The sequence below is a fragment of the Neopelma chrysocephalum genome, unplaced genomic scaffold (assembly GCF_003984885.1).
Source record: "Neopelma chrysocephalum unplaced genomic scaffold, ASM398488v2 Primary Assembly neopelma1_216, whole genome shotgun sequence".
NCBI classification, from domain to species: Eukaryota; Metazoa; Chordata; class Aves; order Passeriformes; family Pipridae; genus Neopelma; species Neopelma chrysocephalum.
In genome coordinates, this window is record NW_020897878.1 from 71,653 (window position 1) to 88,508 (window position 16,856).

Genomic DNA, 16,856 nt, shown 5'->3' on the forward strand with positions numbered 1-16,856 from the left:
GTAATCCTTTTGGATTAAGTGGAAAAGAAACTTTGTTCTGGGTAGTGTAAGAGAAGGTGGAAAGGTTCTGTCTGAAAATGCCAGTGAAAGAGGTTGATGGGAAAAGGAGCAAAAGCAGTTTGAGTGCATGTCATCTGCTCACTGTCTCCATCAGTTCCACTGTGGGTCCAGCTCTGGGACCAGAATCATTACTGACAGTTATTCAACACATTGCTGTGGATGTGTCTAATCCATTGTCTTTCCCTTCCCTTGAGCCTTCTTTGCTGACCATCAGTTCGGATTTGAGTGTAGTTTCCAGGCAATTGCTGCAATCATGACATAGAATAGCAAAATAAGGCCATTTCAGGGCAAAACCTTCATAGAGTGGCAGAACAACTTTCATAGAGCTTAGCTGCCCCCATTCATTAACAAGTCAGTCCTGTGCCCCAAAACAAATCCTTACCAAGCAGAGATTTTATTTCAGTTTGGAATAAAATCAAGACTTCATTACAAACTCCTGATTTTATTGCATAATGTTTCGAGTTCTTAATGAATCACAGTGCAGATGGGAATCTAATGTTGCTTCCCACTTGGTTTTGTCACTTCATTTGCTTAGAAAATCTTCTGAGACCTGTTCTCTTGTTCTCCTCTTAGTTACTTTTATTTTTTTTATTCACTATAAAGATCCATGGATTGGTTTGAGAATAGACCTCATACTGGTTTTTTCTTTCATTCAAAGTGTGAATCCTCTACATGTTCCTCTTCATGATCTGCTCACAAATGGTGCTTGTGACTGTGATTTCTTTTTTCAAAATTGATCAGCCTTAAAACATTTATCATTATTCCTGTTGTGTTCAGTGCCCACAGATCCACAGGAGCAGGTAGGCAGATACTTCCAAATAGAATGGACCAGGTTACCAAAAATTCCAAGATCTCCTTGATGCAAAGAAAAATACTGGAAGCAGAGATCTGCTGTGTGGCTCTAGATGAAAATGTAATTCCCAAGCTGTTTAAAAGCAAGGTTAATTGCTACTTTAATTATACAGCCTGCTTATATTTCACAGCAATTTCAGATCACATCAGGCTGAAGCACAGTGCAAACATGTTCCCTGAGATAATAGAACACAAGTAAAAAGTCATCATGTTAATAACTTTAGCTTCCATTTTTTGGAAAATTTTCTGGTGGCTCAAGTTTATAACATTTCTTCTGTTTAAAGAAATTCTGTCTATTTTCTCATGTGGTTCCTGGGAGTTTTTAATGGATTACTTGTAAGGCAGTAGATTAATTATAGTATAATCAGAAAGGGATTGTTGGACTCGTGTTATGTTAGGTGGGAGCAAAACAGAAACTGAAAGTCTCTGGTTTAACTTCTTGACATTCATAAAATGTTCCCTAACTGTTGTGTTGGGAGAAATGGAATACACTGATTCCCAGTTCACTGTCTCTATGCCTCCTCTGTAATAAGTTTATGTATTTTTAAAAGGCTTCCCCAGATAGAAACATTTCTTTCAAAATAAAATCCGCTTATCTCTGCATTTATACACTAACTTGCTTATAGAGATTTTGAGCCCATCTCCTTAATTCGTATAGTGCAATTTGAGACCACTTAGACTGCAGTCTTTAGATGATTAAAATTGCTGCATCTAGCAATCAATTACTGCTGAAGAGGCTACACACAAAGAAAAAATAATTTACTCTCAAAGAAATGATGTGAAATTTAGATCTCAGCACTTGATTAAGTGAAAAATGTCCTAAGCAGATCTAGAAGGATCACAGAACCATTAGGTAGGATTGAGGAAGAAGTTACAGAAGCTGAAGAAAATTAAACCCAGAAAACTGGGACTTAACATCCTGAGAAAAATGTAGACAAGCAGAATGGGACAGCACCAAAATCTAAGCTTGTTTTTCTTTTCCTTGGTATCCAAAAATGGCTCTATCTATTGGCAGACTCCTCCCCTCTGTGTGTCCTGTCAGGCACATCACTGGACTCTGTGAATTCCCTGGAAAGGCAAGTTTTCTCTCCCACAACCTGAATTGCTGAGCAGAAATAATCCCAAAATGTCTCAGACGGCAAAAGCCACGGGATATGCTTATTCCTGGAGATGTACACAGGAATAGTGAGGGCACAGCAACACGTATATGACCTGTGAGGGGGAAAGCTCTGCCCTAGTTTCCTTTGCCCATACCTAGATGCCATTCTCTAAAGTAAAGTATTAAGGATGTGGGAAATAAACTGGTGTTGGGTAACTGAGGGTTTCAGAATCACTGTGCTGCTTTGCAAATAATTTTGAAAATATATTAAAGTTCCCTAACCCTTGTTAGTGTATGAGAGGATACTGTCATATTCTTTTTCTGTGTAACAACAATATTTAGGAGATAAAATTGTTTGTTTTTCTTATCCCGACTGTTATTATTTTTAGAAGTACTGTGAGGATAAAAACAAAGCTTATTATTTAAATTTTAAATCCATGAAAAGAAACCAAGATAACAGTTGCATGTGATGTCTACAATAGGTTTGGATCTTGCTTGTTTCAGAAAAATCTTGAGTTTTAGATAGCAGGAAAAATCCAAACAAAGGCTGTCTCCTGTATTTTGTGAGAAACCATCACACTCTCTCTGATTAGGCCTGTTCTTTTCTGTTTAAGCAGCCACATTTAGCTATGCCTTATCCATACTAATAGAAAAGATTTATACTCTGGAACAAATCTAGGAACTGACAGTTATTTCATGTAGTACTTATGGGTAACTTCATCCATAATGGCAAAAATATGTTAAAACTTGAAGGTATATTATCTTTTGATGCATGCTTAGCTCCTATTACTCCTAATAGGAATTAAATGTGTTAAATATTCTCTGAAGTGCCATATTGGAGACCACAGCTTTTAAATGCTGTGCTTTATGGAAGTGGCTTTTCTATTTTGACGAGTGCTGGAGAGCTTTTGTAGCATTACACATTTTGACATAGCAGGCAGAAATAATTGTGTACTAGGAGAAGATAATGTTGCCATCATGGCATTTTCTGTAATTAAGATATGAAGTGCAAAACCTCTGGAAGGGCAAAGCCTCACCAGAGGAGACAGTACAGAGAATCCTCACAGAATCCCTGAGCACTGCCACCATCAAACAGGAACTCCAAACTCTTTTCTCACCAGTATTTTTGTTCAAAGCTGTCCCTCAGGGAAGTCACAGGGGGAGGGAAAGAGCTAAAAAAGACTTTTCTCAGTCCCTTTCCTGTCAGGCTTATCTTTCATCAACATAGAGTTCAGTTTGTCAAATTCAGGATACAGTTTATTCCACATTTCTTGCAAGTATTTGTCCAGGCATGTGTTGTACTGTGCAGTACTGCATTTTTGTCACATTGTGTTAATATTTCATTACATTTACAGTTAATATTTAAAGAAAAAAATCTTTTTTGTTGCTACTCTTCTAAAATTGTGAATTCATTTCCAAAATACAGTAATTTGAACCTTTATTGAGCTGTCTTAGGAAACTGTAGTGCAGGTTATTTCATGTAAATAATCAGGAAACTTAGTAATTCACTGTATCTGTTCATATGAGCCTGCTGATAGAGTTTGGGGGTGTTTGACAGAAAAATTGGTGTGGCACCTTTGATACTTTTTTTTAATTAATGAAAACCACAAGTTCATGCAAAAATGATTTTCTAAAATAAATATAGTGACAGGAAGGAGGAAAAAGTTATAATCAAGATCCAGTGTGATTCAGGAGGCAAGATGTGTATATATTCTAGACCCCTTGGAGAAATTAAATCATTAAATGCTTGGTTTAACTCAAACTTGCTGTTTTAATCCTTTTTCCCATACCTTTATGGCATCTTTTAAAAAAATGGTGGTTTAAATTCTGCAATTAATTGTGGCAGTGTCCTTTTAATCAGTAAAGAGAGAATTCACAATATTCACTTGTGGGATTGGAACTGAAGTTTTGAGAGGTGTTTGCATTGTGAAACAACACAATTTGCAAATTGTGAATAAGGTTGCTTGCGATTTCATTTAAACTTGTTACCTCAGAGATCAATATCAGGGGAGCTACAGGAAACTTGGAGCTTATGTCAGGTAGTTTCTTTAAGGTCTTGTGGACTATACTGTGTCTCATTGTGTTGTGCTCTACAGAGTTGTGAATAAACTTGTTAGCTGGCTGAAGAGACACCCAGAATAGCTGTTAAAGCTTTAAACATGCTTTAAAAGCAAAATGTAGACTTACCCTGCATCTACAGGGTCAGAATGCTCGCCTCCTTTCCCTAATTTTTAAGTTACATTAATCACACAAACTGATTGAATAAAAACTTCATGGGATAACATATGGAGATTTGTCTCTTCCTACCTTCTACGTGTCCCTGTGTGTTCAGAATGCCGTGTGCAGCCTGGGATGTATTTAACATGTCCTCCCTCCCTGGCAAGTATCTTCTGCAAACCTCAGGGGTTTTGAGGGGTCACTGGAAGAGGCCACCTGATGGTGAACTTGAAGATTTTTTCTTTCTGGGCACCTGAACACGCTCACCTTGGACCTCTTGTAGTCACCTCACGCATTTCATCTTTTAATCCATCTGTGTCTCACTTTGCCTTCACCCTGTTGTCACTTCAAGCCAGACCTCTTGTGCTGTATAAAACCTAAACAGTGCTTTTGACAGGGCATTGCTGCTGCAGGTTTCTTTGCCTTGAAACACATCCCGTTCTTCAGTGGCTGCCATGAATTATTTGACCACATTTTAGTTGTTCCTCAGGACTGTGCGCTGCTGTAACTTTGAGTACGTGACAGTTTTCTGCCTTGTATTTAGAAAAAAAATATGAATTTACCATCGAAGGGAAACATTCATGTTCAGTTTGAAGATCATTCTGTTGTGATTGGTAACCAACATTTAATGGTATCTACCTGCACAGTCTGATACAACCAACAGTGTTTCCACAGGACTTGTTTTCTGAACTCAACCCACTATGACTGTACAATTCTAATCATTTTTTTCAGCAATACAAATTCTTCTAACATACTATGGTAAAAATAAATATGCCTTGTCATTTTCCACCCACTGGCTTTCTGTTTCTGGAGCAGGTCAAGCACATCACTTGTATCAGCTTTCACCTCGGACACATCCCAGTGGGTGCTTCTTTTGCTGGTTGTGTGCAGAGATTCAGAAGGGTTAGTTTGGTAAAACAGTAGTAATACTACTACTTGAAGAATATTTTTTATTCCTCTGGAGTGCAGTATTTTCAAACTATGAGGAAAATACCTTTTAGGAAAGTTCAGAAAAATGCTGTCTCTCTGGAGGAAGGAATAAAATAATTTGAGGTGATAATAAACTGGAAAAATACCAGCATCTCACAGGATATGAGATCCCACAGGAATTTTGAAAAAATTTATTTCAAGAGCAAATTTATCATCAGTTTGAGGACACTGCTCTGGAGTATATGAGGGTGGAGGAAGGGACCTTGGGAAGTCATCGTGGGCCTTTAAAAGAGTCAAACTTAGAGCTAGAGGAGAAATTTCAGGAAGGAATTTATTAAAGTTCCTTTGTCTTTTTTGTTATAAACAACCATCCCCACAAAGCTGTGGCACCGATTTTCTCAGCTTGCCTGCCTTGTTTGTTTACTATGGAAAGATCATCAACCCTATTCGTTCTTGTGTACTGGAATATTACAATATCTTTGTTGTTACTGAAGGCACATCCCACATCCCTCTCCTTCTGGAAGGAGACACATGCTTAGAAGAAAAGAGATACATTACCTGAGACTTTTTTTATTTTATTTTTAATGGGGATTCCATTTTCTCAGTTCTACTTCTTGGATGGAAATAAATGTTTTAACCACAAACCTCTTTCCATTAATTTTCTTAATTCATTCTGAGAAGAACTTGAGAAAGCAGTGAAGACTCAGGAAGGCAGAGAAACAGAAACTGATAATGCCCGAATAGCCTTAATTTTGAGGGAATATAGTCACAGCTTAAAGCCTAAAGCCATTTGTGTACTGAACAGGGGAGATAGCTAGATGGGAATAGCTGTTTTAGTGAAAGGTGCATGGCTGTGTTTGATATGGAGATAAATGAAAATAAACGTGTTTGAAAATGCAAAGTTTTGGTCCTACTCCTAAACCTGGTTTTTGCTTATAGAATGAAAGATCTGCACTAAATACTTTCCACATTCTGAAGTCGTATGTATTATCTTTGGCTCTAATTCCTTGTTCTTTACAGGCATCTTTATCTCCACTGTATATTATTCAATGAATTAGAAATAATGGGGTTGTTGATGACCATGATTCTTAATTTTTGCTTTCAAAATATGCAACTAAGATCTAAAAGGAGAGAAAATGTGCTATATGATATGATTATTATAAAGGGAAATGTCTTCATGGTCTGAAGTAAGATATAGTCATGATTTGGGTACCTACAGTACGTGTGGGCATGTATGGACAAAAAGCATCCAGGTTGTCAGTTTTTAAAAAATTTGTGTGTTGCAATATTCATTCATATTCGAAAGTCAGTATGTAGAAATTTTGGACTAGTCAATTAATCCACATTATGAATGGTTTTGAGGAATGTAACAAATCCAAGAGAAATATGTTTCTGCACTAGTGAGTGTGAAGTGGTGAAAAAAAAGGTGAGAACATATTTTCTACTAGTGTTCTGACTTTCCCTTGCTATACTTGTGTTTACTACCAGTTAAATGCAGAGTCTCTGTGTTCTTTTCTCTAGTGCCTAAATAAGGGAATACACACTTATGTTCAAAAAATTCTCTTCAGCTGATACATTATTGTGTTTCAATGATATAAAAAAACTAAATAAAATGTGGTCTTTTGGGAGTCATTTAGCCATCCCCATTACAGAACTCCCTTAGTTATTGTTGATGAACTGGTGTCAACGTAAATGGCAGTGCCTGTTTTCACTACAATTCTTATTCTGAGTCCTGGGGCCTTAAAAATTAATGTTTTCCTTTCCAAGATTTCTACCAATGTGTTTTTTTTCATTTACAGTCCTTGTTTTCTAGTGAACTCTTTTAATGCACCAGTGTCTTGAGATTTCTCTACAGATAGAGAAGTTAAAACAGCAGCTTTAGGTGGCAGTTTCATCAGTACAGAAAAGATGGGCATGTTCAGAAAATCCATCCAGTGCAATGTGACTTTTGGTGTGATGAAGACATTTAGTAAATATTTAAATCCTACCAGGTGGTAGGATTGGCCTAACTTGGCCTAACAAAAGGCAAGATCAAGATATAATGGATTCCCAAAAGAGTGACTGTCAGCACTTATTTTTAGTTTTTGGATAGGACTGCCTTTTTGGAATTAAAGCCACCAGCAACCTGATTTTAGTGTGAATTTTACGTGGCTGTTCACAATTGCAGGTGACCTTAAAAATGTTTGTATCTTTATCAATACCATATTCCAGGCTTTGCTTTGCTTCTTGCTGAAATTGTTGCTGGCTCAGGGCAGGAGAAAGTGTCAGGGAACGGAAGCTTTCCAAGGGAAGGCTTGGACCAATTATTACTTCATTGTTTTGCTTCATACTTAAGACTTGTCTCTTCTTCTGATCTAAATTAAGTGGCAACATGTGATGCTATGTTTTTTTATTTTATTTTATTTTTTCAAAGTATCTGGGAAATTGCCTCAGGTGATTATAGCCAGTAGTCAACTATTGCAAAAAAGACTTGAGTGTCTTTTTTTGAAGGAGGATAGAAAAGGGATAAAAAGCTGTCTGAGTTTATTAAACACAAATCTTTGTGAAGGACCCCGAAAAGTGACTTTGATAAGCTGTCTTTTTTTTGAGCCATGGGAAATCTCAGGGATTTCCGAATGTCTGGATCTAAGTATGGCATAGATGGTAATTAGCTGAGTTGGAGAAATTGGAGATTGATATTGGTTGGGCATGGTAAAGAACGAGCTAAAGGAAAGTTGTCAACAGGCTCTATTAAAAAACTTGAGTGGAAGAAGAAGGAAATTCTACTTAATGTTTCCATGTAAGACTTTTTTACAAAAAAATGGGGATGTGATGACAAATAGACTTAAGAAGTGTTTCTGAAGTAGGAAGGGATGAAAATAAAATACAGGAAGAACTTGATAGCAAGGCATTACCTTTCATTTTTGACATGTGCTTCTTACTTCGGTTTTGGGGTGTCATCAGGAGGGAGACCACCTTTTTTTAGTGTCAAGATAGGAAGAGAAAAATACTCCTTTGATTTACATCCTCTACATGTCATTTCATGTACTATCATCTTCTGATAACTGCCCCTTCTAAAATGAATAATTTTGTTTCCATGCTCTCTTTTTATAAGATTCTCTCCTCCTTCTCAGGATAATCCATGTGTCAGCTGTTGACCTTAGCAGTGATTGCCAGATTTAACATGCAGAAGTTCTTTGAGTGATTACAAAGCAAAATATCTGTGCAGGATTCTGGTTAAAAAGAAAAAATAAAAGCATAAATCTTGATTGTTTTAATATCTAATACATAATAGAAGAATTAGGATGGGTCAAGGAGAGACTTTGCTTTGTCTGCAGACTAGGCGACTAATCTGTAGAATATAAACCCAACAGCTTAAAGCTTGGTTTTTTTTTATTTTTTAATCCTGTCTATCTCATGCTTCCCTGGAGTAAGATTCTCATTCTGTTACATGACCTCTCATTCAACTTTGTACTTAACATGAAAAAACCCTTCATCACAGGAAAAATACATCATATTACAGTCCTGTTGTTTTTCTATTGTTTAAGGTTTTAGCCTATCTGGTTTAGCCCCAATAAAATCAGTACTGGCCCTTTCCAGCTGAGTTTTAGCACTGTGTATACTTTTGAGTGCCAGAATGTATGAAGAATGTAAAGATATGAGAGAAAGTGTCCAAAGGAGGCCATGAGGATGGTGAAGGGTCTGGAATGGAAGCCGTGTGAGGACACTGAGGGCACTTGGTGTGTTCAGCTGGAGAAGAGGAGACTGAGGGGAGACCTCACTGAAGTTCCACCTTCCTGGGGAGGGGCAGAGGAGGGGCAGGGACTGAGCTCTGCTCTGGGGGGACCAGGGACAGGACCCCAGGGAATGGCCTGAAGTTGTGTCAGGGCAGGGTTAGGTTGGATGTTAGGAAAAGGTTCTTCCCCCAGGGGGTGGTTGGGCGCTGAACAGGCTCCCCAGGGCAGTGGGCACAGCACCAAGGCTGACAGAGCTCAAGAATCATTTGGACACTCAGGCACATGGTGTGATTTTTAGGGTGATCCTGTGCAGGGCCAGGAGTTGGACTTTGATGTCCCAAACCACCATGTTTTGGTGTTTATTTATAACAAAAATAGATAAAATAAGAAGCAAACTCTTTGGCTGAAGGGACATTCAGAGGAAAAGCTGCTGCTTTCCCACATCTGACAACGTGCTTTGTGACCAAGTGTCTGAGCAAGGACTGAGTGAGGAAAGGATTGTGGCATCTATTGCAGGGTGGCCTTTACTTAGGAAATTGGAAAGTTCAGTAGATGTGCTTGGAATTTCCATTCTGCTGCACGCTATACTTTGTTCTGTTGCACTCTCTGCTCCTGTGGTGGGAATGTGAGCTCACTGGGGATTTGAGGCAGTGTGACAAATTGCAGGTATTGCTTCTTAAACACCCAAAGACAGTGTAGTAGCCAAAGGTGTCACTACATTCACTAAGCATTTAATTCCTGGTTTAATGAGTGTAACATTTGGGTTTATCCACACATTTTTATTCTTATCTAGTTGAGAATCTAAAAGATTAACAGGATGGGCACCAACTATAGTACTTTTTATTCTGATATACAAAAGGTGCTTTCAATTTGCATTTTAAGTCCAGTTCTGCTTTAACACTGATAATACACAAAGCCCAGCGATATTATTACTCTTTGACACTGAATTACCAGATAAATGGCTTGTCAGAGTTCATTTATGTTTCTGAATGTTTGGCAAAGAGTGACAGCTGCATAGAGGTTATAATTGAGCAATGCATTATCTCAATGAAGTAAAGCCGAGTCCCCTGAAAAATGCATGCAAAACAAAATCTTGGGGGTCTAGATAAGGTGGTTTTAGATTAAAAATGTGATTATGTGCCAAATAAGGGGATTAGTTCTAAAAGTCAAATAGTGCCAGAGGAAAGGAGATGCAATGACTTGCCTCCTTTTGAGCTAAGAGCAGAATTTTGGATGATCATCAGGCATCTGTACTGGAAAAAGTTTTCTCCCCTTTAAAATGCAAAAGGAACAAAGTTATTGATATTGTTAAAATTCAGTTCTATATTCAGTGTATTCTGGTTTCCACCTTTTTATATGCATGATCTCTGCTCTCTGCCAATCAATGCGATGTGACTTTTCAAAATACCTGATAAAAAATGAGGACAGAAAGTAATTTAAAAACACGTGTTGCCATACTGATGCAAAATAAAACTTCCTTATTTCAAATTCAACATCTTTGAAATGTAGGGCAGATATATTTGCATTAATTTCCGGGGGTGAAAAAAGGTAACTAAAACTAAGGAAGATCCCACTTCCTCTCCTGGTCCTCTTGTATCTGATCATTTCTTGTATCAGCTCAGAGTTACTTTGCCAAAAACCCTGAGTGCAATGAGTTTAGCTGCTACTGTAAATGTTGTCATAATGCCAAATCGCCAGATACTATTATGGTCTGATTACTGGATTTTCAGCCTTAACTATATTAATTTGCAAAAAGAATTTTATAATTATGTACATTCACTGCTTCAATTCATGAAAGACATGTGTGGCATACAGGAAATTAGAGCTATAGAGATAAGAAACCCTTCCTCCCCCACCTAGGAGTGTGTAATTAGAAGTGCTCATTTAGTGGATCAGTTCTCAATTACCCGTTAAGTGTAAGTATTTGAGTTAGACATGTTCTTTTGTCCGACGTGACTGAACATAATTTAACTTAAAATGTGTGAGATGTTGGCTACTGAAGGCAAACTGACAGATGACATTCCTTATAAATTGTATTTCTGAATATGAGGCTTAGTACGTGTAGCTCATGTTTATTCCGGAATGGAGCTGGGAAGTTAAAGCAGAGCTAAGACTTTATAGCATTCTGTAGGGAATACTTCCAGGGACATGCTGTATAGTTTCAATTTGTTATAATGAGGTTTTGTTGTAATAAATACACGAAGTAAATTGCATAGGAGGCATTGGACAGGATTGATGGTGGCTATAACAAAGCTTTGTTTATGGATAGGTACATAAAAAGGATCAGATACTGCCAGTCTCTAATTCAGGTACCCTGCTGTTGAAAGAAAAATCTCTCTCAAGGAGTTTGATCACTGGAAAAACAGGAATCCACAGTATAAACTTGTTTATATGTGTGTTATGTGGGTTTTCTATTTTGTTTGGTTTTTAACGTCTTGCTGTACCTATGGGTTATTTTTTAAATGTTTTCACTACCTGGTAGAGTCTGTCCTTAGTTGTTTTAATATTTTACACTGTAACACACCTTGTACTGACTTGCTCGGTTTCATTCTTAATTTTTAAATATTCTGAACATCAGATAAATGGCATTACTGGAAAGCTGAATAATACAGAAGCATCTCTGCAAAGGGAGCTAGAGCATGAATTTACAGCACACTCATGACTTTGTCCCATTTGTTTGGTTGGGTTTTTTTAGAGCTCAGTAAGGGTAGTGATTTAACCAATGTAATAGAGCAAGTAAAATCTTTTCAGTTTTAGGAGAGCTTGAGCACCACTGGTCTATAAAATCACACACTTGTTTAAGGGAAAATGCTTCAGACCTGGGCAGCTGGGGCCAGGGAGTGCCCTGAAGCAAGTCTGATTTTGGGTGATGAGTGTTGTCTCAATCCTTTCTTGAGTGACTCCCCCTTCCTGCAGGTTTAGGCTGGTCCAAAGATGTTAATTTAGACTTCTCTTATAATCCTTATTGTCCTTGGGGATGTGTACAAAGCTGTTTGGTTGCTAATCTATTAATCTTATTTGTAAATGTGTTAAATATTGGACTGCACCTTATCTATAGCAAACCTTATCACAAAATTCAGCCCACACCAGATAGAACATGGACTGCTGGATAATGAATTTAACAGGCAAGATCAGCACCTGTTTCTTTTACATATTGCATATTACTTATTGTATATGACTTTTTTTCAGAATTTTCAATGTCAAAGTTTCTACTCTAAAACAGATGTTTATGTTCACAGACAAACTTTTAGGCCTACAGTTCACCTCAGAAGGAAAATGCAGTGAACTGCTTATCCTCTCTTCATTCATTACTAGTGTTGTTCTGTTTATAGCACCTGCTTTTTCTCTCCGATATTTCTATTTAGCATGATCAAACTAAACTTGTGGCAGCTGTTCTCACTTGAAAAATGCTGCTTCTGCTTCAGAATAAAAAGGCTGCTGGGTCCTGATTCACACGCTCCATTTACATGAATTGACCTAGAAACTGATACCTCCTTACTTCCTACAGAGGTCAGAGCTGAAGAGTAATGAATCCAGTAGCAGGGTGTAAATTCACCCCTGCCTTTCTACATGGAGTTGCACAGTTTCAGGGTGAAATCAAGTGAGCACAGGGCAGCAGGAGAATGCCTGATGTTGTGGGGGTCAGTAAAGCCTCAGACAGGTTGCTGGAATTGCACTCAATGCCCCCAGTTCAGGGGGGAGTGGCAGTGTTTCAGATCAGTATCTTGAGATGTTGATCACCCTGTACAGTACAAGGATTTCTCATCACAGTTTCTCAACTAGAGCTATGTAAAAGCAAGGGTCTTCTGTGATGGACAAAAAACCTTTGGATTTTTGTTGAAAACCTGACTTGTGTTAAAGGACATAAAGCCTGAGGTACTGTTTAAGCCCTGGAATTATGCCCAGTTATCATGTCCTCTTCCCCAACCCTCCTTCATCACTTAGTTTAAAACCAGGCTTTATCAGTAGATTTATTTATTTTTCCACCCCCCTTTCATACCACAGATATAAAGCAGAATAATTAAGCTTTTTACTGGTCATTTGCTGTTGTTTTGTACAGATTTATTTCAGCTAAGTGGCTCTCAAGTGTGTACAAAGAATGATAAGAGAAGGTTTTTACTCAAGCACTTAAACTATAAACTGTCTGTCTGTGAAATGTGATGTTGGTTTCCCATCAAGTTTTTTAAAAGTTTACTGATTGCTTAAAAGCAGTAGGATAAAGTAGGGCATGGTTTAATATTCCTAAATAGGTTTGTCATGACTGCAGGAAGTGTGTTAATTCTGAAACAGGGCCTTCACTTCTGCATTTGTTTTTAGCATCTCCAAAGGCCTATTCTGTTGTATTGAGGGTGGGGGATACAAGGAAGGTGCTCAAGTTTTATGCTCATCTGTGCAATAGGTGACCCTCTTGCAGGTATTAGTCTTCTTGGAAATCTTTCTTATGCTTTTTCTTATACATAAAGTCATATTGGTATCATAATTAGAAAGTAAATGTTATTTCATGTCTATAAATGCTAGGTCAAAAATGGTATTTTCAGTATAAGCAAATGCATCACAGTCAGTTTAACTCCTCTTTCTGTGAATTGAATATTGGAGAATAGATAGCAATTCCCGTTTATTGCATTTCTTTGAAGTCATCTTTATTTCCCAGTTATTTGGTGATTTGATTGGAGCTTTTGAAAGATTTGGTTTGCAAGTCCTAGATTTTTCTCACAATTTGAGAACAGTTTATTCATAAATGTGGCACAAATTAGTTCTCTATATAAACAAGAAAAAAGAAATATGTGAAAATCCAGTGAAAAGTGAATGCAAAAAGAGAAACAGCATTCTCTTTATCCCATGAGGTACTTGCATCCTTTTTCACCATACAACTCATAACTGGGAGGTTTGCTGTGTGGTTGTGCAAAGAAAGGATGGATTTCTTTTCCTTTGGGACTATTCCTTGCTATAATTGCCTGTCATTAGGGCTGCTCCACAATATCTGGATGTCATCATGTCATCTGCTTCCCATCCAGATGGCGATGATGTTGTCCCTTTCCATGTTCTCCTGCTGTACTTGCCTTCTCTAAATCAGTGTGAGTTGTCATGTTTCTAAAAAAGAGCAATTTGGAGTGAATGTGAGGAAAACTTGCTTTTATTCCCAAAATAGTTCACTATTTGGAAGAGTGAAGCATATGTTTATGTAGCTTCTAAGAATATAGACTCCTAGAAAGGCTTGAAAGGACCCTTCCCACCCATTGCTCCAGGCAGGGGTGCCGGGGTCCCACCTAGTCTGACCTTGAACACTTCCAGGGATGGGGCATCCATAACTTCAGATTTGTGGCCCCTAGAGATATGTGGGCATGGTGCAGCTCCCTATACTAAAGGTCACTCTTCAGAGAGGTCTGAAGTTTGTAAGAAGGTGGAGGTGAGCTGGTGGCCCAAGCTTCTGGATCCAACCTCATCCGGGGTTTGGTTCCAGCACTGTTTGTTCAGACTCAGACTTGGCAAATTGGGATTCAAGTGACTGAAAATATGAAAACAATAGTTATAGATAAGCATTTTGCAGCCTGTGATGACAGTTATCTAGGATGAAATTTACTGGTTTGCATGTTTTGGAAAGTAGTTAGTCAAGGGTGAGAATGCTGAATCATAGAATCACAGAATCAGCCGGGTTGGAAAGGACCTCCGAGATCATCAAGTCCAACTCTTGATCCAACCCCGCTGTGGTTCCCAGACCATGGCACTGATGCCACATCCAGTCTCATCTTAAACAGCTCCAAGGACAGAGACTCCACCCTCTCCCTGGGCAGCCCATTCCAATGGCTGATTACCCTCTCTGTAAAGAACTTCCTAATGTCCCACCTAAACCTTCACTGGCACAGCTTAAGACCATGCCCTCTTGTCCTACTGCTGGTTGTCTGGAAGAAGAGACTGACTGCTCAGAGACAGAGGCAGTTTTCAGTTCATCTGAACATATATGGTAATTCTGAAACCTTCATTATGACCATTTCACCACAGGAAAAAAATCTCTCGTTATATAAGCATTGACATACTTTGATTAAAATTTTAAACATGTGACAAGTGCAAATATTCCCATATTTACTGGCATGTGGAGAATCTGCAGGGGGTTTGAGGACCTTTTCTGATAGATAAATTAACCATATTTTACTAGAACTTCTTAATGAAGATGTTGTATCTTCAGTCTAAAAATTAAATTGAACAGTAGTTACCCATACACTTATCAGAAAAGTGTGTGGATTTCAGCTTGCACAAAACAACTCTTCATGTACTTGAAAGTACAGAGAAAATTTTTTTCCATATGGCTGAAGAGAAGGGTTGAATCCTCACATTATAGTCTTAAAGATGAAATCATTAAATATATGGATATATTTTAATCCTTGATTTAATAAGTGTGGTGTGGTGCAAATATCTGCTCACACATCACTGTCCTCTCTGTTGAACTTTGTCTAACTTTACTGTATGGAAAGCATTTGGGCTCCTGGAGATGACTTACCTGCTGAATGCACTGGTTAAACACCAGCCCTGATACAGTAACTTTACTTTCTTGCTGTTTAAAAGCTAATACAAGAGGACTAAATTATCAGAAGAGAGAAACAGGTTAGTGAAGGAATTGTTTGCAATTTAGTGTGTCTATGGAAACCTTGCATCATATCTTTCCAAAATGTACCAAGTGTCCCAGAATCAAGATGTTTGTGAACTATCAGATGTTCAAGAGCAAAAAAGAAAGCATAAAATACCCAAGCCCCTGAATAAGTCAGTTCCATTAATAGATGGCTAATAAAGTAAAACTTGAGGCTGAAGAATTGCCAGCTGTCCATGACTTCCATGGTTCCCTAAAAGGAGCTCTGGAGAAGTTTAAAACTGGGGAAATCAATAGTGAGGCTTTGTCCTCTGAGAAGCACAGCCTGTCTCATAGATGAGTATCCTAATAAGTTCTTTTCACACCTCCAGGCTACATTCTCCACCCCAAAGTCCTACCAAATAATTGGTATTCTTAACATAGATAGCAGGAAAAAACCTGCAAATACACAGACAGCTCTTTACACTATGACTAGGGCAAGTAGTTTATTATGGAGTCTTGAGCAAATTACATTGCTTTGAACTAAGAATTTGGCTGGATTTGGGGTAATAGTTAAGTGGAGCACTTACAGAAAAAAAATCTAAGTACAGCCTGATATAAAAGTAAATCATTAAATATTATAACACCTCTTTACCTCTCTCCCCAAATTACTTTTCAATGTTAAATAGTACCCACCATTAAAGAAGTCTAATCCTGATGTGTTTAGAAGTCTTCACAAGGATATTGATGAATGAAACAACTCTGTCCTCCAAACTAATAAGCTTTAATTATGAAACTAATCCCTCACTAGGATGGTGTAGGCCTTTACTACGGCCACAGCCATGTCTCCTGTTCTGACCCTGTCTGAGCAGGTAGAAATTGAGATTGTACAGGTGACTGTGATCACCTCACTCGTACCTTTTCCTAGAAATTCTGCTTTTTGAGAAAAGTACTGTAAAGTATTCACAGTACAGGTACACTGTGGATTGTTGTTTGACACTTTCTGACTTTCTGTTAAAAAAACACCTTCACCATGCTAAATACCCACTGTCTCCACTAACTCCTGTGCCTCTTTTCTAATGTAAATAGTACATTTCAAATCCATCATTATATGTATTGTTATTTTTCCCATTTTCATTTGTTAAGGTTGAATTTCATTTGACATTTTATCACATATGAGGTTCCTCTGTGCTTTTTAGTCAATTATAGGTTTGATTATTGTACAGTACTTGGTCTAATACACAGGTTATCACCCTGTCCAGGCCAGAAATCTCTATTTAAGATCCTGATGTATCTCACTTACAAGCACACTCCAATTTAGGTAGGCAATAATTAATGGAGCCTTTTCTGTCTTACTCTGTGCTGTACTGAGACTGGTTCTTCCTAGAAAGACTTGATGTCTTTCAAGGGACACCACTGA